The sequence below is a fragment of the Heterocephalus glaber genome, unplaced genomic scaffold (assembly GCF_053883595.1).
Source record: "Heterocephalus glaber isolate CG9 unplaced genomic scaffold, H.glaber_assembly_v1.0 deba00000470, whole genome shotgun sequence".
NCBI lineage: Eukaryota > Metazoa > Chordata > Mammalia > Rodentia > Bathyergidae > Heterocephalus > Heterocephalus glaber.
In genome coordinates, this window is record NW_028258145.1 from 14,444,396 (window position 1) to 14,467,956 (window position 23,561).

Below are 23,561 nucleotides of genomic sequence, written 5' to 3' on the forward strand. Positions count from 1 at the left end.
AAGGTAACAAACACCGATTGAACCAAAAGGAGAAACAGATAATGATACAATAATAGTTGGAGATTTCAGTATGGTACTTTTGATAATGCATAGAAGAACCAGGTGTTTATAAATACCATATTGTTTCTCTGCTGTGAGAAACCCCAAGTGTAATCAAGATCCAAAATTTATAATAGGTATTGGGAAATGAAAATGTTTCAATGAGAAGGGGAAGAAGGGAGGTAGAGGGAGAAAAGAAGGGACAAGAAAAAAAGAGAATAGAAGGAAAAAATGGAAACAAAGCTTTTTGTAAATAAGGAGAGGAACACTGAGGGGTTGAAGGTAGAGGAGAATGGGTTTAAAATAGGCTAGATATATCATGCACAGGTACAAATTCCCTAGGATGAATGTTATCAATATGTGTATCTAAAATTTACCAATAAAAATTAAGAAAAAGAAGAGTCAGACACGATCAGGAAGGAAAAGGAAAAAGTCTTACTGTCAACACTGTAGAACTGGACCTAACATGCACATAGAGAACACTCTAACTCCAGCAGTAGAGCGCATTTTTATTCAAATTCACATGAAACATTCTCCAGCACACACGATACATTAGGTTATTAAAAGAATCTTAATAAATTTAAGAAAATGAAAGCATTCTAAGTATCTTCTCTGATAGTAATGAAATTAAATTACAAACATCACAAAGGAAAGTGAAAAATTAACAAATATGATGAACTAAATATTAAAAACAAACAAAAAAACAGCTCGCCGTCGCTTTCCTCCCGGCATTCCTATTTCCGCTTTCTCAGGATTCTGTAGTGTTTGCACCACTAAGGTGCTTCGGTCCAAGGCATCTGTAAGGTCACCTTTCTGCACCGCCGCGCAGACAGGGATTCCGCGACCACTTCTTCCGGCGCCACGGGGTTTACAGGGCGTCGGCGACGCTATCTTTCCGCGCAGCGGCGCGGACAGGGCGTCCAGGACGTCATCTTTCCGAGACGCCACGCGCACTTCGCAAGTAGAAGAAGGGAAGAGCTTGTAATACCTGATCTTTTTCCTTTTGTGCTGCTGCTCCTTCAGAGTCATGGCGCCGTCGCTGTGGAAGGGACTGGTAGGCCTTGCCCTCTTTGCCCTAGCCCACGCTGCCTTTTCCGCTGCGCAGCATCGTTCTTATATGCGATTAACAGAAAAGGAAGATGAATCGCTGCCGGTAGATATAGTTCTTCAGACACTTCTGGCCTTTGCATTTACATGTTACGGTATAGTTCATATCGCAGGAGAGTTTAAAGACATGAATGCCACTTCAGAACTGAAGAATAAGACATTTGACACCTTAAGAAATCACCCGTCCTTTTATGTATTTAATCATCGTGGTCGAGTACTGTTTAGGCCTTCGGATACAACAAATGCTTCAAGCCAAGTTGCATTGAACTATGACGCCTCATTGAAGTTACGAAAACAGGAGTCACCGCACAGTTAAGATTTTTACAAACTGTAATATCAGGACTGGATACAGCTGAATGTTGGAGTTTGGGGTATGAAACACTCCCCCCAATCAGCATTTACCTTTCAAACATGGTTTTAAAAAAATGTGGTTTTGTTTGTACACTGTTAATGAGATTGTTAATGGTGGGTCTTTGATCTTTCCTATAGGAATTTTTTCATTTGAAACAAATTTGCACCTTTTGTAAAAGTCACTGAGCACATGAAAAATGTTGGTGGTTTTCGTGATTTTCTTAGATTTCTTTTGCACTATAGTTTTTAGGAATAATTTTTAGAGATACTGTGTGATTTCCGCATTTTTCAGCCTGAATTTTAGTAACATGGTCCAAAGTTCTTATCTAATTTCAAAATGGTGACTTCTCATTCTTCTGACCCCTAAAGAGTTTTTCTGCTTTTGCAGATATTTGCCAGTTTTTAATTTATCCATGACTTCTCCACTCCTTTCCCATATGCTTTCTACCATCAGCTTTCCTGTTTGATCAATTCTCTGAAATTATGTGCAAGTGAGCAATTTTTATGTCAGAAAATCTGGCATAATAAATATACTTAACAAGCTCAGCTTGGTATAAAGCTACTTATATTCTCTTCAGTTAGCTGTAAAGGATTTCCCAGATTATATGGTGTGAGAATAGTTGATACACCCCAAAGCCATTTAGATGATTTCATTATCCTGTGTAGAAGAATAGTAATCAGTGAGGAAAACTGATTGAGTCAGTTTAACTTTCCAAGTCTTAGATTATTTCATACTAAGATAGTAAATTAGTGAAAACAAAAGAAACTTCTCAATAATCTAAAGGGAGACTTAAAGGAATTAGGCCAGATATATTCTAAATATGTGGAACTTTTTTTTGTGTTTAGAAAAGTAAGGTCATTTAAGAAATTATGTAGCTTCTTATTTATAGAAGGCTTACCATTTTCTTTTTTGTTGTTGTTGTTAAATTCATTTATTGGTACATTTTAGGTATGCAACACAATTACATTTCTCATTGGGAATTGTACCTTTACATAATGCATCTTGATTCTTATTTTTTCCCCATTCCTAGCCCTCCCTTCACCCCCTCCACCCTTCCCTATTTACAAAGACTTTATTTCCATTTTTTCCATTTCTCAGCATTTTTCCTTTCCCTTCTTTCCTTTTCCCTGCTCCTCCCACTACCCCTACCCCTTTGGAACTAAATATAGCTGTTCATGGTAAAAGCTATCAGGAGACTAGAAGTAGAACAGAACCTTCTCAACAGATCAAAGACATGTACTCCATACTTCCAGTGAAAATGCCTTATATGAATGAAGAAGATACAATGCTTTCTCCCTAAGGTGGGGAACAAGGACAGATATGCCTACTCTTCATCTGTCCATTAGACTTTGAAACATAGGTCTAAACCAAAATAGTCTGGCAATAAAATGACAAAACTAGGCTAGGATTGGCACGGCAGAAGCAAAATCTTTATATGTACATGAAATGATCTACAGAGAAAATACTAAGAAATCTCTAGGAGCCCCTAGAACTTGTACTTGAATTTAGCAGGATTAGAAAACACAAGGTATATATAAAAATTCAGGTCTGTGTATACTTGCTATAAATGAAGAACTGGATATTGAAATTTAAAAGTTATGTAGGAGTACAAAGGACCCAGAAAAGCCAAAAATAAAAACAAATTGTTGGAAGATGTTTAGTACCTAATTTTAAGACTTCTTCTAAAGCTACAGTAATCAAGGCAGTGTTGGTGTAAGGAAAGACATATAGATCATTTGAATAAAACAGAGAATCTAGAAATAGAACCACACATATATGGTCCACTGAGTTCTGAAAGATTATTTAACATTAGCATTTTGTAGAATATAAACTCTATTCAAGAGCCAAGGAAGAGATAGTGTCTTCGGCAAATAGCACTAGACCACCTGCTATCCGTATATGAAAAATTAGCCTCCACTCTTTTTTTCGATACATGAAAATAACTTGAAGGGATCTATGAACCTAAATAAGAAAGCCTAAACGTATAAAACTTTAAGAAGAAATTATAAGGGAAAATATTTATGAATTCAGTGTAGGCAAGAACTACCTAAGATACAAAAAACATGATGTATAAAAAAAAAATTGATAAGTAAGATTCCATCAAAATTTAGAACTTTAAATGACATCATTAAAATGAAAAGTAGTCCTTAAACAGACCATATTTACAATGCATATAACTTATGAGCAGACTATATAAATAATTCTTAGAGCTCATTAACAGACAACCCAATTAAAATGTAGACATAAGATGATAAATAGCCAGTACAGCACAAGGAATGGTGTGCAATTCTAGAATCAGAAAAATACTAATCAGTACAATAATAAGATTGAATTATACACTCATTAGGGAGATGAAGTCAAAAGTTTTAAAAGCCTTGTCATGACTTTTTCTTTTTGTTGGATTCTCCCGCTTTGCATTTAATTTGTCACACCCAATGGATTCATTCTGCTGGGTTTTCTGGGGTTGCGATCCTCATTGTATTTTCCTAGGGTATTGTCTAAAATTTTTTGGAGTGCCGGTTTGGTATTCATGAAGTTCCTGAGGTGCTCTTTGTCAGGAAAGTATCTTATTTCTCCATCAATTTTGAAAGACAGTTTTGCAGGGTACATCAATCTGGGTTGGAGGCTGTTTTCTTTTAGGGCTTGGAATATGTCAGTCCAAGCTCTTCTTGCCTTGATGGTTTGCATTGAGAAGTCTGCTGTGGTTCTGATGGGCTTTCCTTTGTATGTGATTTGTTTCTTTTTTTTTTTAAGACTTTATTTCCATTTTTTCCATTTCTCATCATTTTTCCTTTCACTTCTTTCCTTTCCCCTGCCCCTCCCAATACCCCTACCCCTTTGGACCTTTTCTTCCTATTTTACGTTATCGATTATTCATTCTAATCATTGGTACATTTTAGGTATACAATATAATGATATTCATCATTGGAAATTTGCACCTTTACATAGTCTCTCTTGGTTCTTATTTTTCACCCTTGCCCAGCCCTCCCTTCAACCCCTCCATTCCACCCTATTTACCAAGATTTTGTTCCTATTTTTCCATTTTCTCATATTAATCCCATTCCCTTCTATCCTTTCCCCTAGCCCTCCCACTTCCTTCCCCTTTGCCCCTTTTCTTCCTATTTCACATTACCTATTATACATTTAGTCCTTATTTACACTTTCAGTTTCTTACACCAGAGAAACTATTTGGTATTTACACATGTGTGTCCTATTTATTTCACTTAAGAGTATCACCTCAATATGCATCCACTTAGCTATAAATGTCTCTAATTTCTCATTTTTTATGGCTGAGTAGTACTCTATTTTATAAAAAAACACATTTTCTTTATCCAGTCTCCAGTTGATGGGCATTTGGGCTGTTTCCAAGTTTTAGCTATGACAAACTGTGCTGCTGTGAACATGGGCACACATATATCACTGTGGTATGATTCTTTTAATTCTTTGGGGAAGATCCCCAGCAGTGGAATAGCGGTTTCAAATGGGACTTCCAGTCCTAGTTCTTTGAGGTATCTCCATACTGATTTCCACAGTGGTTGCACCAGTCTACACTCCCACCAGCAGTGGAGCAGGGTTCCTCTTTCTCCACAGCCCCACCAGCATTTGTTATTGGTTGATTTCATGATAGCAAGGCTTACCATTTTCTGTCTGCACTGATGGTATTGAAAGTGAAGATCAGGATACAGAGTTGAATTTTTTCAGAAACAGTAATTTTATTTGTAAGAAAATTTTAGCTTTTGAGCTAAAAAACTGGGAAGCTCAACTTGATTTTTTGTAGAAAACATTGCTTCTGTTGAATTGTGCAGGTATAAAAACCTTACTTTTGTTGAGTTGTGTAAGTGGAATAACTACAGGTTTGAAAAGGAAATTTGTTTAGGCAAGAGTTATAAGATGCCCTTACAGTTTATGGCATTTTTTCCATTAGAAATGAATGTTGGCTCTTTTGGCCTACATGATAATGCAAAGGACAAGATTACTTCATCATTGTACTTTTTTATTGTTTCATCTACCAGTCCAATCTGTGGAACACTGACTCTGCTTTCTAATCAGAACAAAGTTAGAATTTGTTGATAACTTAAAAATAATTTAGAAATGTGAAGTCAGGGATTAAAGTGATAATAATGAGGTCAAAATATTGTGTGAAAAACCAGCCTCTTATATCAGGCTTGTCTGTTGTTTCCTCAGATGCTACTTGATGAGAGCCTTTTGTTTTCTTCTCTCTTGAGGCTTTCTTTTCTTAATGTTTTTGTAGCACTGTTCCTGAGATAATTCATATAACTTATAATTCACTTTATGTAGTGGGTATAATTAAGTTATTTTAAAAATATATTCACAAAGTTGTGCAACTGTGATCACAATCAAATTTAGAACATTACCCCCCAAAAAACTCTAAACCATATAGCAGTCCCCTTTTATTTCCTTCCATTACTCACCCCCAGCAATCACTGATCTACTTTCTTTTCTTGTAGATAATGTATATTCTGATCATTTAATGTAAGTGGATTTATTCTGGAGGCTGAAGCAGGGTGTCATTGAGAGTTCCAGGATAGCCTGGGCTACGTAGTGATTTGAAAGCCAGCCTGAACTGCATAGTAGAGACCCAGTCTCAAAACAAGATTTTTTTATATATCTTTTGTGACTGACTTCCCAAATATGGATTTCTTTGTAGAGTGAAAAATCTCATCTTGAGAACTTATTACAGTGATAGGAAGTGGTGATAAATCAGCAGATTTAAGGTTTGAGGCCCAGATACCTAATAGGTTTCTCAGTTAATCTTTTGGTAAAGTATTTTTTTGCCAAGCATTCAAGATATAATGCTGCTTATAATATTTTGGCTAGTCTCTAGAGTAGATATTGAAATCTTATCTCTTTTTATCCAGTCAAAAATCATACCAAAAATGATGCCAAATAATTTGGCAAATAATTGACACAGCAGTTTTAAAATGTGTAACTTGGCTAGCACCTTGTATACCTTTGTCCAAATGAGCACTCCAAATTTCTTCCTAAATTTATACCAATAACTTTCAGTTGCCTGTTTCAAGTATGTATCGAAAGCGATAGGGACTCAGAAATATTAGAGAAGTAGTGAAGTGATAGTGTCCTGTTATCAACAGGGAGCCTGCAGGAGTGGACAGGATCTCTGGTGTGACCAGAGACACATGGAAGGAGCAACCAGGGTGCTTGGCTGCAGAGAATACCCATTCTGTGCTCAGACTAGAAGCTGGGAGTTGTCCCTAGCCGCTACCTTGTCTGTGTTCCCAAAGCCCATGTCTTAAGGACTGCCTTGTGTCTCCCAGATGCGTATGTTGAAGTCTTACAACAGTTTTGGTGTATTTGAAGGAAAGGAATGAAGCTTAAATGAAGTCATACAGGTGGGAGCTAATACTATAATGCTCCTGTCTAGATCTTCGGGTAAGAAGAGACTTTATCACTACCTGTGATCTTAAGTCAAAGAAAAGCTGTCTGATAACACTGCAAGATAAGTAGATAAGAACAGAGCCTAAAATAGAAATGAGTATATTCTGAATCTTGATTTTGGACTTCTCAGACCAGAGCTGTGAAAAATTGTATATCTCTTGTTTAAGCCACCCAACCTAGTATATTTTGGTTCCCTATTGAAGTCAAGTGGACTAATACACCATCCCTATCCTCTTTTAGAATCAGCCTCAAGAGTCACTTTGCGGACATGGGGACCCAGTGTAATTCTCAACCTTATGCTCTGATTCTTACTGAGAAAGGTTCATCCTCAGTGTATTTGCATCAAGTACAAAATTTCTTTGCAGATGAAGTTTTTCACCTGCTAGATTTGCTAATTAGAATTGCATCCACTGAATAAATTGTTTGCTTAGTACTAATATTTGGAGATCCTCGTGATTGCTTCCCATGCAGATAGCAGTGGGAACATCATGTGGATCCCATCTGCAGTATTAATCTCTGAGTCCCTTTAGAGAAGGTCATATCATCTACAGAGCCAGGAAGAATATTAACAGTCTCTGAGTCTGTCCGTGGCAACAATGAAGCCAAGCTCCAGGATGTGCTTGCTCACTCATAGTATCCCCGGACAGGATGTCAGGGAGGTGGGTCAGGAAGAGATGTCACTCTGGGCATCTGTATGTGCTGCCATCATGATATGTGCCTATTTTCCTGTCCATCCTTGGGCACAGACCTCACCTAGGTGCTTCTCCTCTAGAGTAACTGCTGATGAACTTTGGCCATGTCAGTGGAATAAGCTGGGGGACAGCTCTGAAATCTAATTTCTTACCCTCCCGAATCCTTCCTTACAGGAGACCTCCAGTCTCACCAGCATCATCGAGTTTAGACTTCAGAGGTTTCTGCCCCTTCTTACTCTGAAGACACAAGGACAAATCACCTGTATTTCACATTGGATATTCACCTCTTTGAGTTTAGAGGCCTTTTCCTCTCACATTCTGGAACATTGTTGACCTCTAGTTCTGACTCCACTTTGCGTACTTGTGGAAGGATCATAAGCTTACACATGGGACTGACATGAACTGTTGTAATCAGTTCTGGCAGCCACATTTCCCATGAAGACTGAACTGAGTCAGCATGTTGCTCAGCAGGCTGCCAGTGGGTTGTGGAGTGATTTTCCTCTGACTTACTAGCCACTAAGCCATATGTGCTGTGTTGTGCCCTGTGTGACAGAAGCCACCAGGGAAGAAGCTGCCTCTGGACATAAAACTGCATTTCCAGGCCAGACCTACTGCCCATCTCTGTGACACCTGCTACTTTGTGTCACTAGTGGATCCCCCACAGGGCATGCAGAGTCTCCTGCAATGTGCAGGACCCAGTTCTGCCTGTCCTGTTGATGATGGTGGATGCTGAGCTTCATGACCCGGGCTGTGTTGTCAGGAAGCAGCCCTGAGGCGGTGGATCTGGAGGGGATCTAATGTATATGGTCAATTCATTAAATTTAGAATCATTTACTTTGACAGAAATTCATGTTATATCTATGTACCTATGAATATTCAACATGTATTATAATATGGGTATATAGTTTACATGAATATATTATCTGAAATGTATATTCTCTTTATATGTATGTATATCTCTATATCTGATTCAGACAAGACTGTGGGTGGACACATTTGCTAATTGTCCTCTCTGGCTGTATCAGATTCTCAGTCCCCCAGGACCAGTGAGAGCAGAATGTGAAAAAGTGGCCCCTAAGAAGCCAGGCCCAGGGCCCAGGATTTAGCTCCGTGGTGCCACTGCCTGCCTTGCAAACTCAAGGTCCTGAGTTCGATCCCTGGTACCAAAAAAAAAAAAAAAAAGGCCAGGCCTAGCTGTGAGTCCCTGGTCTTTCAGGCCCTTGTCCTGGCTGTGGCTCGGGTTGGTTCAGTGACATGGGTGTTGGCACTTTCCTTCCCTAGATCCCTTTCCAGGCTGACCCATGAGCAGAGCCCTTGGCTCCAGCAGGTCCTCAACCCATCCCTCAGGAGAGAAATCACTTCCTCTACAACCCTGGGCCAGAGTCCAGAGCTTTCTGCCACTCAGGCTTGACCTCAAACCAAGTCCTGGTTTGAGGTCTCTTTTCCAAAACTCACATTTATTCCAGTGCCTGCATGTCTGTGCTGGCCTTCAATTCACAAGCCACATTTCCACACTTATTGAAGCCAGCGTTGCCTCTTTGATAATTGAAATTTGACTTTGTCATCTTCAGGACCTGACTTCTTTCAACCACACCAGATTTATGTCTTAGATATGCATTGAACTTTAAAATGGGGCCACACTCCTTAACACATACACAGCAGCCGGTCCCCTCCTTTGGCTTACTGAACACTAGCTTTGTTCTCTCCAGATTCATTGTTTTTGACTAAAAACTGTGTAACCGTGTCTAACAGGTATTGTCCAAACTGTCATACACAAATCTGATGGTCAAGAGCAGCTTCAAAGGAAGAGGTGGCAGGTGAAGCAGGGGTGTTCTCTGAGCTCTGGAGACAAGTCAGTTCCCCTTCTCAAAACCCTGTGCAGATGGTATGGGAGGTGGCAGAATGCAGAGTCACAGTGTACCTGAGACTGCCCCTGCTGCCTCAGCAGCCATATTGCTGAACATGGAAGCTCTGCACAGGACCCATCTGAGCTTTTGGGATTCTCACAGCCAGTTCTAGAAGGGTTTCTGGGATGGGAAAGGCAAAGATCTAGACCAGGAGCTGTCAGCCTCTGCCCACTGTGTACCATTGCACCCTTCCTCGTGGGGTTGCTCAGAGCCCCCTGTTTTTTCTCAAAACTCCGTCTTGGACCTCTTAAGTGGATCATACAATTTAGCATTTTAACTGTCCTGAGAACACTTTTCAGAATTCCAAGTGAACTTAATCATCTTTTGTCCTTAAATATTTTGACATTTGAGAAGAGGAATTATTTAAGTATCATACAGAATCTGGCCTAGTAAGATCACATTCATGAAAATGAGAAGTTTTCAAATCAATATATAAGGACCCAAAAGGAAAATCTTGTAAAATGCTAGCTAAATCACGAACCTGTCATTAGGTGGTGAACAAACTTAACAGTAAACAAAGCACAAGGACTTGATCTTAGAAACCCTGGGAAAGCAGAAGTAACACTTTCCCCTTATCAAACAGGAACCTAGTACAGATCTCTGTTCAGCCCCTGAGACCGTATAGCAGCTGGGACTCTTCACAGTAGGCCATGTCTCCCCCATGTGCCACTTCCTGCATATTTTCTGTTTTCTTTGTGATCATTCATAGCTATACCCTGAAAACATGGCCCTACCATGAGGATGTTTGGAGTTACATCAGCAATGGACATCAGCAATGGAACAACAGCTGTGATTCTGAATGCAGTAAGGATGAAGTAGCCTTGTGAATTCTAAGTAGGAGGGGACAGAACCCACTGAAATCTCTGGGGAATAGGAAGAGATACGCTCAAAGTGTCCCATAGAGGAGGGCAAGTATGACAGTAGGAAAGGAGCTGTGATTTCAGATCTGTTCCTCTTCTCTCAATGGTCATGTAGCAGTTGGTGGGTCACTACGTGGTCCACGGGGTCTGAGGGAAGGTCCTGAATTTTATGATGCTCAGGCTCTGCAATGGGGAAGGGCTTGGTGGTGATGCACTCATTGAATTCTCAATATTCACACTCAACTTGCCAAAATTTAAAATGTTTCATTATAGAAACAATTAAAGTTATACTTTACAGGGCTGGGGATGTAGCTCAGTGGTGTAGTGCCTGCCTGGCAACCACAAGGCCCTGAGTTCGATTCTCAGTACCAAAACAAAAAACCAAAATAATTATACTTTATTAATACATTAATTTCTTTATTACTTGCACCAAATGGATACATGATATATACGGGGTTTTTTTGATAGGTGCTACTCATCTTTCAGAACAAAACAGGTTTACTGAAGTAAGACTCTGGGATGAAATATTTTCTTGTTATCTTGTTTTTGTCCCCTTAGGATTGGTGGGAATAGCTCTGAGAATAGCCAGCCCAGCTCTGACTGAGGTCCTGCTCTTTCACACTCTTATCCTGAGTGTGAAATTTCCCTTGGTTCAGCACCTTGGGGAGGGGAGGTTGAGGACTTTCCTTCTGTGCCCTCCCTCCCCCTACCAGGTTCTTAGCCACATGGGTCAGAAAAGCAGCTACTTCCTTCACAGCCTAGGGCCAGAGCCCAGCAGCTCTCACCATTTGCAAGCCTGACCTCAGCCCTGGTTTGAGGCCCCTGTTCCAATCTCCCATTCATTCCAGTGCCTGAAAGTATGTCCTGGCCTAGAATTTATAGGCTCCATTTCCACACTTGTGGAAGCCACCATTACTACTTGAATAATTAGAAATTTGACTTCATATCCTCCATTGGGCCTGGCTTGTTCCAACCTCAGCAGATGAAAATTTCATCTCTTACCTATCTAACTTAAAAGTATGAGCATAGTGACCTTTAAAATAGGACATTTAAAAACATACCAACACAACCACTACGCCTACTTTCCTTTGGCTTACTGAGCACCAGCTTTGTCCAGTGTATAATAATCACAGTAAGCCACTTCTAGACCAAGACAGGCCCAGGGATTCAAAGGCACTTGTAATCAGTTGAGAAATAAGTTCAAAGGTAGTGAGTATGGTAAACAGTTGCTGTGAAAGATTCTTTTTAAAAGAGGAAAAATATAGAATTTTGCCCTGAGTTTCTTCTAGGAATTATTAGGAGAATATTTACTGCTCAGAGTCACTACAGCCCTTCAATGTCATGAGATTTTAAGGGAAAGATTGAAATGTCATTGTGATGCAGAAATACAGAAAGGCTCTCGGTCTTCTGCTGTCACCAAACCACTATACCAGTTCTAAATTTTCCAACATTCAGACTTCTGTTTATGACTTAGGGTAGTTTCTCTCAATTTATTGATTAGATTGATTGATTTATATGATACTGGGGACTGAACCCACCTTCACACTGCGCTACCTTCCAAGCCCATATTTGTTTATTTACTTATTTTATTTTGAGGCAGAAACTTGTTGTGTCATTAAGTTTTGCAGGCTGGGCTCAAATTTGTGATCCTCCAGCCTCAGCCTCCCAGGATACTGGGATTACAGACTTCTGTCACCGTGCACAGCTTCTCATTTGTTTTTAAATTATTGTAATTTATTAAAAAATATACTTCAGAGGATGAGCTTGCCTATGACTTCTGTCTGATGTTTAGAAGAGTCCAGTCAGTATCAAATGCTTCTGTGTTTATTTTGGAGAGATTGGGTTATGAATGGCTGGAAACCATACTTGAGTACATCCTCCCTTAGGGTCTTAGGCATGTTGCCTCACTGTCTGGAGGAACCCAGACTCCTTTAAATAGTTTATAAAATCTACTCTTATCTTAATTTCTCTCTTTATATCTTAAGAATGAAAGATCCATGTTTTCCTTAATTCCTCCTATCTCCAAGAGTCATTACACAGACTTGTAATTAGTAATAAGAAAAACCCACTTGTTTAGAACCCTGAAGAGATCAATAGATCACTAACCACAGGGCAACTGACTGATTCCATCCTGTAACCCCAGGGGAAAACACAAACTACTGAAACAAATCTTCACTACCCTGGTCTTGCATGGGACACCTAGGGCCCTAGGCCTGTGCTGAGTTACTGAGATGAGACAGCCCTGCAGCTGTGCCCGGCCCTGCCCAGGCCCTGCTGATTTGCATGTTCCCAGGGCACAGCCCACTTCCCTGAGGACTTCTTCATAGGCTGCTCACTCCCTTTGCAGGAGTCAGTCCCAGTCAGGACACAGCATGAACATGAGGGCCCCCACTCAGCTCCTGGGGCTCCTGGTGCTCTGGCTCCCAGGTAAGGAGGGACACTACTGTGAATTTACTCAGCCTTGTGTGATTAGTGCAGCCTGGCCCGTCAAGGAAGTTTTCTTATAACATGAATTGATGATGTGTATCTTCGTTTTTTATGCTTCCAATTTCAGGTGCCATATGTGACATCCAGATGACCCAGTCTCCATTCTTCCTCTCTGTGTCACCAGGAGACAGAGTCACCATCACTTGCCAGGCCAGTCAGGATATTTACAGCAATTTAGAATGGTATCAGCAGAAAGCAGGGAAAGTTCCTAAGCTTCTAATCTATTCTGCATCTAATTTGCAATCTGGGGTCCCACCAAGGTTCAGTGGCAGTGGATCTGGGGCAGATTATTCTCTCACCATCAGTAGCCTGAAACCTGAAGATGTTGCAGTTTATTACTGTGCGCAGAGTTACAATTACCCTCCCACAGTGATATAAGTCATAGCATAAATCATCTAGGGAAGTATGAAGCTGGGCTGCATCAGCTGCTCCTACTGGTGCCTCTGTCTGCTGAAACTTTCCTCCTATGCAGCCATAAAAGTAATTTTGGTAAGGGTTCAGGGAAGCTGCTCTTTTCCTTAAGATTTTTTTCTACCTCAAGCTCACCAGCAGAGAACTGACAAATATGTTTCTTGTTTTAATTAACAGAGATTATTACCTCTGCATAGTGAAGTTAAGACATTAGTATGATTAATTTAGGGTGTTAACTTGATTGAAAGACACCTAGAGTATTAGAAAAGTGTATTTTTGGATGCATCTGTGAGAGTGTCTCCAGGAAGACTGAGGAAAAGCTTCCCTGATTGAGAGCAGCATGATTCAATAGTTTGTGGTCCCAGATGGATCTGAAAATGCAAAAGAAGTGGGATGATTTTTCTGTTTCTTCTCTTTATCTCTTCCTCTGAATAAGGTGATTTTTATAACTTCTAAGCAACCACCTTTCCAAGAATTCTGATCCCTTTTGGCCAGGCCACTAATATTGTAGTACAGATCAGACTAATAATGGGTATTTAGTTGACTATAGTGAACCTAACAACATTGGGAAAACAGTGATTTTGTATAAATCCATTTGTCTTTCTTGTGAATCTTTTTCTCCCACAAATATCATTTGAAGACTTTCTGAGTGTTGTCATCAATGTCAAAAAGCTCTTAACAATAACCATTGGACAAAGCAACTTATTCATAACAAAATAATATATTAAAGTGTGTAAATTCCAATTTTATCATGTGCACAGGTGGTAGTTGTCCTGATTAAGAGGACAAAACTCACTCATTCTGCATCAAGAAAAGGTGGCACACAAACCTCTGTGAAGTTGAATTGCTCTCCTACCAGATTTGGTGAAGGCTGTGAAATACTAATCATGTTACTCTCATAAAAATTAATATTCCATTGTTTTCATTTTAACAATGTTATATTGAAAATAATGAAAATGATAATTCAATATCTGGAAAAATTACCATGCATAAATTAGGATCAATTAAAACATTTCCAGACAAACTAAAGTGTAAGGAGTCCATTATCACTAGTTTTACCTTATAAAAAATATGAAATGAAGTGTTTGAAATCAAAATAAAGAGGCTCCAAAATCACTAGATGCCATTTGAAAACATAAATTCTCTGATAAAAGCAAACATAGGATTATATGAAACTAATATAACTGTAATTGTACAGTTTTATTTTCTAAAAACATTAAAAATACATAAAATAATGATGATTGTGTTAGTCAAATTTTTCTTCCTGGGACACAAAATCTGACATTCACTACTTGAAGGTGTAGAGGTTTAATTTGGCTCATGGTTTCAGGGCATTCAGCCCATGATTTCTGAGCTCCAAAATGGAACTTCTTTGAGAAAGAGCATGGCAGAGCAAAGATCCTTGGTTCATGGCAGTCAGGAAGCTGAAGAGGGAAAAAATGTCAGAGGAAAGGGGCCAGAGGTCATGTATTATAGTACCCAAGGTCATAAACCATGACACACCCAGACACATCAGATGTGTACTTCACTAATCTCCTGGGCATTTCTTAATCCAGTCAACATATCACAAGGAATATTCACACTATATTAAGTGGTACACCATACATCAAGATTTAATTTGTGATATTAGTAGCACACATGAAGTGAAGATGAGAAAGAGGTGGATTAGGTTAAGGTGATTGAGGTTAAAATGGCATAAATTTAAGACATATTTCAATAAGTTTCAGATGTTACATTTAAAATCTGTAGTATCAAAAAAGAAAAAGGAATCACCACAAATAAGCAACTGTAACATACATAAAAAGAAAAGGGGATATGAATCAAAATGTGTCACAATGAAATATCAAATAAAGGGAAAGGTGCTAGTAGTGAGGTGATGAAAGTCCAAAATGCCAAAAGAACAAGTGGCAAAAGCAAATCCTTACTATGTGTAATCCCCTTAAACATAAATAGATTAAGCTTTCCAACCAAAGGGCATAGATTGGTAGAACAGATAAAAAAAGGGTACATATGTATTCTGTAACCAAGCACTTTACCTCTAATAACAGGCATGATTTAATAGTAAAAAGTTGAAGACAATTATTCTGTGCAGTTAGTAATGAATCCTTCACAAGTCTTCCAAGATACAGGCCTGGAGATACTTACTGTGCCCTTTCATCCTTGCTGTCATCAGGGTCTGAGTGGAGTCTTCTGGGGTGCCCTGAGTCCCTGTGGGAAATGGTCTTTCCCTGGCTGCTGTTCCTTTGCCCTCCTATAATAAATCATATGTAACTCATCTCAAAAGACCTCTGCTGTATGTAAGCCTTCATGCTTTCATTAGGGATTAATGTTTGATTTAAAAGAAGATTAATATCCTTCCATGCTAGGTTGAAAGATTGAGTTAAACTTTGAAATGTCTCTATGTACTTATCAGGATTATCAGGAAACCTTCCTAAATCCTGTTACATCTATCTTAAGTCTGTCAAGAAAAAGGGCATGTAGACTCAGAGAACACCAAACTCTCCCTATTTCATCTCCTGAAGATGGTAGAGTCCCCTCATGGAGGCTTTGCTGGGCCTGGGTGGCCACTGAGTTTTTTGGGTGGACAAAAAGGCTTAGATGGAGCTATGTGAGTCTCAACAGGGCTCTGTGAGCCTGCAAGTGACATGGGCTCCAACTTCCATTGTTTGAGCAGCTCGGCACTGCTTCTTAAAGCAAAAAGTGCCTGGATACAGGAAACTTCTGACCATTTTCCCTCTCTTTCAGAACTGATCTAACTGAAAGATGAGTTCAGAATTCATAAAAAGATTGGGCAATCTTTCTTTAAGCTCTGGGCGTCAAGTGAGTTCCATTGAGTCAATATAAAAGCCCCCGGGATGGAGAAGCTGCCTAGTTGAGTTTTCCATTCTGGAAGACAAGCAGGGAGAGGTGTCCCTTTCACCTGCCTGTTTCAACCATTTGCCTGGGGCACCCCCAGCTCTGATCCTACCAGGGCAACCAGTAGGGGCTGGAGTTGTCCTAGGGAATACTCCTCTTCCCCCTGCTTAAGTGCTCCCCTTTTCACAGTTCTTTAGCTCATACTAACTTCGGTGGAACTTCTGGCTCTCATTTAGTGTTTGTTGGCTTGGTGACACTTCCAGAAAGAAACTATGGCAAGACAGGCAGCTCTTGGCTCCCTTAATGTCCATTCTGCCTAAAGCCGTCATCTTCCCCTGTGAATCTAAAAGGCTGTTTTCAGATCTGCTAATGTATTCACCTGTGCTGGGATGGTTTTGCCTTTAAAAAACCCATTAGTCCACACTGCCTAAGGAATATTTTTGAAGGAGAGGGGGAAGAGAACAGAGTGGAGATATTCCCTAGTTTTCAGATCTACATTAAGAGCAGGAAGATAGAGAAATTTGGGACTAAAAACTTTCTCAGGGTGGCCTTCTCTGTCTGGTCTTTAGTAAAAGCATGCCTTCAAAAGAAAGAAAAGAAAAAACAGAAGGAAAAGAAAAATAGGCAAGAGAAAGCTAGAGTTAAATGTCTTTTACCAGTGAAAGTTTTTTATTCTTTTTCCTCATTACACTTGTGTCCAAGTAATAGAGGAATTCACCCAAGAGTTCTCATTCTCCTCAGTCTTTAAAGACCAAAAGTGGGAGTATTAAGAGCTAAAATTTCCCCCTCACCCGTGGAGGATCAAATCCAAAAGGAAAGAGAGATAAACAGGCTTGACATGCCCTTCCACAGAATAGAAGAGGGATTAGGCCAGACTTTCCCAATAAAACCTGTGCCAGATTTTAGACCAGTGGCTACATTAATCACCTTTACATGGCCAAGGAAGTTCTGCCTTTTCATATGAGTCATATTGTTCCACAGATCTACTCTACCATCAGGAAATGATGGAAGAGACAAAAGGCTATAAGGCTATCCAGTAAAGTCAGAGCACAAATCCCTACCTCTTAAATGGCATCATGGTTTAGAAAAAACACATAACAAGAGAAAAAATATGATAAAATATCCCCATTGGGGCGTACCTCTTATTCATCTCAGATCTCCATGCTACCTCCTTTGTAGCCATATGTGTCAATCTCATGCTTCTACAAATGTTGAGAAATGAAGTCATGACCCAAAGGAGGAGGTTAGGAGAGTTTCTATGGGAAATAAGAGGAAGAAGAATAGCTCCTGGATTTCTAGGATTGGTCCCAAATGGGTGACTCAGTTTCTGGGATGTTTTCTGACAGACCCTGTTATAGATGGAGAGACAGCAAGAGGTGTGATAAAGCTTGAAGGTAGCAGCGGAACAATGGCCAGAAGAATGAATCTACCCTATGGTCACTAGGGAGAAAACATTTTTTTCAAGCAAATTTGTGCCATTCTGATCAGACCCAGAATATCTAGAATTACTGGGACTGTGGTGAGTTGCTGAGATGAAAGATGCTTGCAGCTGTGTCCAGCGCTGCACAAACCCTGCTGATTTGCATGTCCCTAGGGCACAGCCCACTGCCCTAAGAACTTCTTGAAAAGCTGGTCCACCTGTGCAAGAGTCAGTCCCAGTCAGGATACAGCATGGACATGAGAGCCTCTGTTCAGCTCCTGGGGCTCCTGCTGCTCTGGCTCCCAGGTAACGAAGGGCAACTTGGGGAATTTTCTCAGTCCAGTGTGCTCGGTGATGCCTGGCCCCTAGAGATGTCCTCTGGTAACATGATTAGTCTGTGTATATATTTCCCGTGTGTTGCCCATTTTAGGTGACAGGAGTGACATCCAATTGACCCAGTCTCCACCCACTCTGTCTGCATCTCTACAAGACAGCGTCACCATCATTTTTCAGGCAAGTCAGGAAATTAACACCTATTTAATGTGGTATCAACAGAAACCAGGGAAAGCTCCTAAGCTCCTGATCTATGATTCAGTCAATTTACAATCTGGGGTCCCATCTCGGTTCAGTGGTAGTGGATCTGGGACAGATTTCACTCTCACTATCAGCAACCTGGAGCCTGAGGATTTTGCAACTTATTACTGTCAACAGCATAAAAACTGGCCTCTCACAGTGATACAAGTCATAACATAAACCACAGAGGGAAGTAGAAGTGCTAGCCTGGGCTGCTGCTACAGCTGCTCCTTCTTGTAATTCTGCCTATATGTTAGAAATCTGTGTTGTATCATTGTTCCGGACTCATGCAAAGTAAAGGAGATGTTAATGAGACCAAATCTGAATTGTTTTGAATATGGACAAGAGATTTTTAAATTATAAACTTTATTAGAATACATATTAATTACAGATATTAACGGAATTCACTGTGAACTTTTCTATGTATCCACACAGTTTATGTTGATCATATGCATCCATCCTTCTACCCTTGGCCCTTTTCCTCCTAATTCTTAATAATCATTCTTCTATTTTCTGATTGACTTCTTTTTTTCTTAACTTGCCATATATGAGAGAGAACACATGCTAATTATTATTTTTGTGTCTGGCTTATATTGCTCAATAAGAAATCCTCCAATTCCATCTTTTCTCCTGTAAATGGCAAGATTTCATTCAGTGTGGGTAATACTCCACTTATTATAGTATTATATGGAATGGAGTATTATATATATATATAATATATATATAATATATTTATAATATATATATTTTTTTCACTCTCCATTCATCTGTTGATGAGCATCCCGGTGATCCCATCTCTTAGATATTGTGAGTAATGTAACAATAAATATGGGCATTCAAGGATATCTTTTGCTTGCTAAATTTATTTCCTCCAGGTACATACACAGAAGTTGAACAGCTAAATAAGATGGTAATTCTATTTTTTTAAACAAACTTTCATACTGATTTGCATTCCCCAAAACAGTGCAGAGTTAACATTTTCTTTAAATCCTTGACAGCATTTAAAAAAATAATACTAATTCTAACTGTAGCGAGATGACTTTAACAAATGGTGCTGGGAGAACTCGATATCCAGATTCAGACTGAACCTTGACCCTTTCTCTCACCTTATTAAAAAATTAGGTAAAAATGGATAAAAAGCTAATGTAACAACTAACATTCTGAAACAGAGGAAAACTTACAGGTATTGGTACAGGCGATAATTTTTTTGAGTAGGATCTAATAGCACAGGAAACAAAGACATAAACTTGACAAATAGGAGTACATCCACCTGAAAAGCTTTGTAACAGAAAAGGAAAAATCAACAGAGTGAAGAATGGTCTAAAATATTTGCCATCTATTTGACTGACAGAGGTTAAATATCTAGAATCTATAAACAATTTGAAAGACCAAACAACATAAAATCAAGTAACCAATTAAATCAAGAACAAAGTCTAAATAGATGCCTCTCAAAAAATAAATTTATGTGGCCCATAAATATATGAAAATATTGAATATATTTAGTCATCAGAAAAGTTCTAATAAACTGCAGGCTTTAATTTGAAAGATGCAGGTACATGGTAATCAAAAGTATAGATAATAGAACAGGATTTTCTGATCTTCCCCTAGAAACCAGAGTGCAAATGTCACCAAAGCTGGAAACTGACTCACATGTGATCTTCCTGCACGTCAATGGAGCCCAGGCAATGAGGGGCTGACACTCTCAGCTGCCTAGAGCCCCCATAAGTGATTCTCAAGCTCACTGTGTTGGTATGTCTTTCTGCAGGTCCAAAAGCACAGTATAGAACTTTCTTTTTCTGATTTACATATCCCAGTGTGGGCTCTCATTAAGAAATATTACAGGAAATCAGAGAGAAAAACTGGGTCTGGCAAAGATGCTTCCAAAATTATAATTTGAAACAGACAGCAGACATGTTAGTGTGGTCAACTTTTGGGAGTTTTGTCATTTATATGTTGGCCATGAAGTACACTCAAAATGTTCTTCTAAATATAATCAGCAAGTCTGAAATCAAAGCAAGAAAATTTATATGAAGTCCTAAATAAAAAGTAGAAGAATTATGCTAAACATAAATAATTTGACAAACATATTTATACAGACACATCTACATACATATAGGCATGATGAAAATATATGGTGAAAGTTAAAAATTATAAATCTATTTTTAAAGACTACATTGCCATTAAACATACTCAAAATACTTTCCCTCACTTTGGACACATTTATTCCTTTGTTCTTGTTTCCTGAAACAATTCTGGAAATCCTCTTTTTCATCTTTTTGTGGCTGTCTCAAAATCCTGAATCAATTCAAAATATTTAGGGCAATTTCTGTCAAATAAAAATATTACATTTTGTCCTTAACCACAGCATCTGGTTCTGTTTCTTCTCCAACGTCAAAATAATCACAAAAGTTAAATATTTTGAACTGATTGAGGACATCAAGGCAGCTGTGATTTTGCAATGGAAGACACTCAAAAAGAAAGACTTCCAAAACTACTTTGGGAAGTGGAAAGAATGAAGGGCTGAAGATGTTTAATGTAAGAGGAAGTATTTTGAGGGACAATAGTGGTGGTGTTTCATTATTATAATAATTTTTTAGAAAATTTAAACATTTACTGTATGTCCTGATCGCACTTCATATACATGTGCTATACAACCATGTGTATATAATATTCTACTTCCTTATATTAACAGATTTTGATAATAAATATTTATCATCATCACCATTTTATAAAGCATGGCCCAAATGGAAAGTTGAGAATCACCTCAGACCTGCTGAATGAGAATCTGCATTGAATTTAAGATCAATTTTTTATCTATATGTAGTTTAATAGGCTATGCTTTAGAGAATGATACTTCAACCAATTGATTTTTTGTTTGTTTTGATTTTATCTAATGGGATCCTTTTGAAAATTTTATTTACAGTGATATATTGAAATTACACCCAAATTTATTTTCTAATTAATACAAAATTAAATTTGAGATTTAAATGATAAAGATTAAAAATATAATTATTAGTCTTTGACATTTTTAAACACCTTGAAAATAAAATGGAGCAATGGCTTTATAAAACTTCAGGAATTACAAAGAAAACAAAATAAATTAATATTTCGAGTACTTGTGTTGGAGATGTTTTAACTTGGATTTGCTTACATAACATGACCTCAGGATGCTGTTCATTGCCTTGAGTAGTCATTGCTACTTCAGTGCTCAGTTATGAAGATGAGATAACATTTACCTACAGAATGTGTCATAATGACAGGTGTAGTAGGATAAGCTTCCTAAGCAATGGTGAAGACAATCACAATTAAGTCTCCCTCAGAGCCACCCTCTGGAATCATATATAGTTAATGCCAAGGAAAGGCCATTAAATGTCACAAAAAAAACCCCACAATAAATATAAGGGAGAAGCCCGGTCTCAAAAATGTTAGAGAAGTAATGGCGTGATGGCATTCAATTATCAACATGGAGCCCACAGGTGTGGATATCTCTGGTGTAACCAGGGACACATGGAAGCAGCAGTCAGGGTGCTTGGAGGTAGAGAAACCCATCCTGTGCCCTGCACTCTAAGCCAGCAAACCTGGTCTTAACCTAGCCCCTGCCTTGTCTTTGTTCCCAAAGCCCACCACATAAGGACTGACTCTTGTCCTCCAGATACATATGTTGAAATATTACCCTCAGTTTAGGTGTATTTGGGCTTGTATGAAGGGAAAGGTTAAAGAAGGTCCTATGGGTGGAGGCTAATGCTGTAGTACTTGTGTCCTTAGAACCAGGGGCAAGAAGGAGAGCTCTCTCCATCTCTGCTCATGGACATCAAGGAAAAGCCTTCTGAAGGCACTGCAAGAAGATGAACCATTAGGAGAAAGAGAGGCTAAAACAGAAATGGCTATCTTTTGAACCTTGTTTTTGGATTTTCCAGACACTAGAATTGTGAAAAATTAAATTTCTCTTGTTTAATCCACCCAACCATAGGTATTTTGGTTCCCTATAGCAGTCTGGGGAGACTAATAAACCATCCTGACCTCCTCTTATCAGTATCAGCCTCAAGAAGCTCCTCATGGAATGGAGACTCAGCTTTTCTCCTCTTCCTCACTTTGCCCTGACTCCCTGTTTGAAGAAGGCAGATTCAGGCTTGATCCTCAGTGCTTGCATTAAGTACAAATGTTTGCTTGTGGATGAAGTTGTTCACCTGTTTGAATCTCTGATCAGAATTGCGACCACTGAATGAATTACTTGCCTGGTATTAATGTTTGGAGATGCTCAAGATTGCTACCCACTTAGACACAAGTGGGGACATTGTGTAGATCTCATCTCCAGCCTTCTTCATTGTTTCTCTGGAGAGAAGATCAGGTCCCATACAAGGCCAGACAGAGTATCAACAATCTCTGAATCTGGCTCTTAGCAGCAGTGAGGCCTCACTCCAGTGCCTGCTGGGTCACACTACCTCCTGGACACAATGACTGCTGGAGATAGAGAGGTGGGTCAGGAACAGATGTTACTCAGAGCATCCTCAGAGGGATATCTGAAATCACACCCTATCTCCCTTCCCCAATCTTCTCTTGCAGTTAACCTCCAGTGAGTCTCATGGGCAACATTGACTTGAGCCTCCATTGTGTTCCTTACTTTCCTACTCTGAATACACAAATTTAATTCACCCTACTTCACTCTTTTTTTTTTTTTTTTGGTACTGGGGATCAAACTCAGGTCCTTGTGCTTGCACAGCAGGTGGCGAAACCACTGAGCTAAATCCCCGGCCCCTACCCTACTTCACTCTTACTTGTCCACATCCTCAGGTTTGTAGAAATCACAATGAACTGTGCCTTTCTTGGCAACTTGGTCATGCTTTGTCCAGAGGAAGAGAGACTCAAACTTCTCTGAGGAGTTTATAAATTCCACTCTCTTCTTATATTCATTTCTCTTTTTATATTCTGAACTCCACAGAGCCCTTTGTTCTTCTTAATTTCTTTCATTAGAAGATCTAATATAAAGAGACAAGGACCATCTAAGAAGACATAACATTTGGGAATTATATGCATCCCTGAATAGCAAAATTGTAGGTTTCAATATATTTTCAATGGTCTGAGATGGGAAGATGCTACCCAAGCCTTCTGGGCTCCAATTCACTGTTGCATTTGGAGGGGTTACAGAGGAAGTACTGGAATCTGAGAAGGACAGCAGGATGGTGGATATGAATTCACAGCAGAAAGAAGGCCAGACTGAGTCTTGACAAAGACTGGGAGTGGGAAGAAAGAATTTGACATTTGTGTCAATAACTGCTGCCTTGGTATCTTGAGACTAGGGACCATTTATTAAGGAAAAGACACAGAGAGAAAGATTATTTTTGAGACTCTTGTGACCAACATCCAGGTAAAAGATGATGGTGGGTTACAGATGTGCACCTGAAGGGACTCGTGATTCCTTTTTGTTTTGTTTTGCTTGAG

The 23,561-nt window shown here is 39.2% G+C and overlaps 1 pseudogene across 2 annotated transcripts; it reads left to right on the top strand.

Annotated features, from left to right (window-relative positions):
* The first annotated feature begins 801 nt into the window (after nt 1–801).
* LOC101710410 (ER membrane protein complex subunit 5 pseudogene) lies at nt 802–18,417 on the top strand (annotated as a pseudogene). Of its 2 annotated transcripts, XR_015448522.1 has the most exons (4): nt 802–1,517; nt 7,783–12,802; nt 12,930–17,855; nt 17,980–18,417. The product of XR_015448522.1 is annotated as an ER membrane protein complex subunit 5 pseudogene, transcript variant X2 (transcript). The 2 variants fall into 2 exon arrangements; XR_015448521.1 differs by lacking the exons at nt 12,930–17,855; nt 17,980–18,417 and having other exon boundaries at nt 952–1,517; nt 7,783–8,454.
* Nucleotides 18,418–23,561: the final 5,144 nt, after the last annotated feature.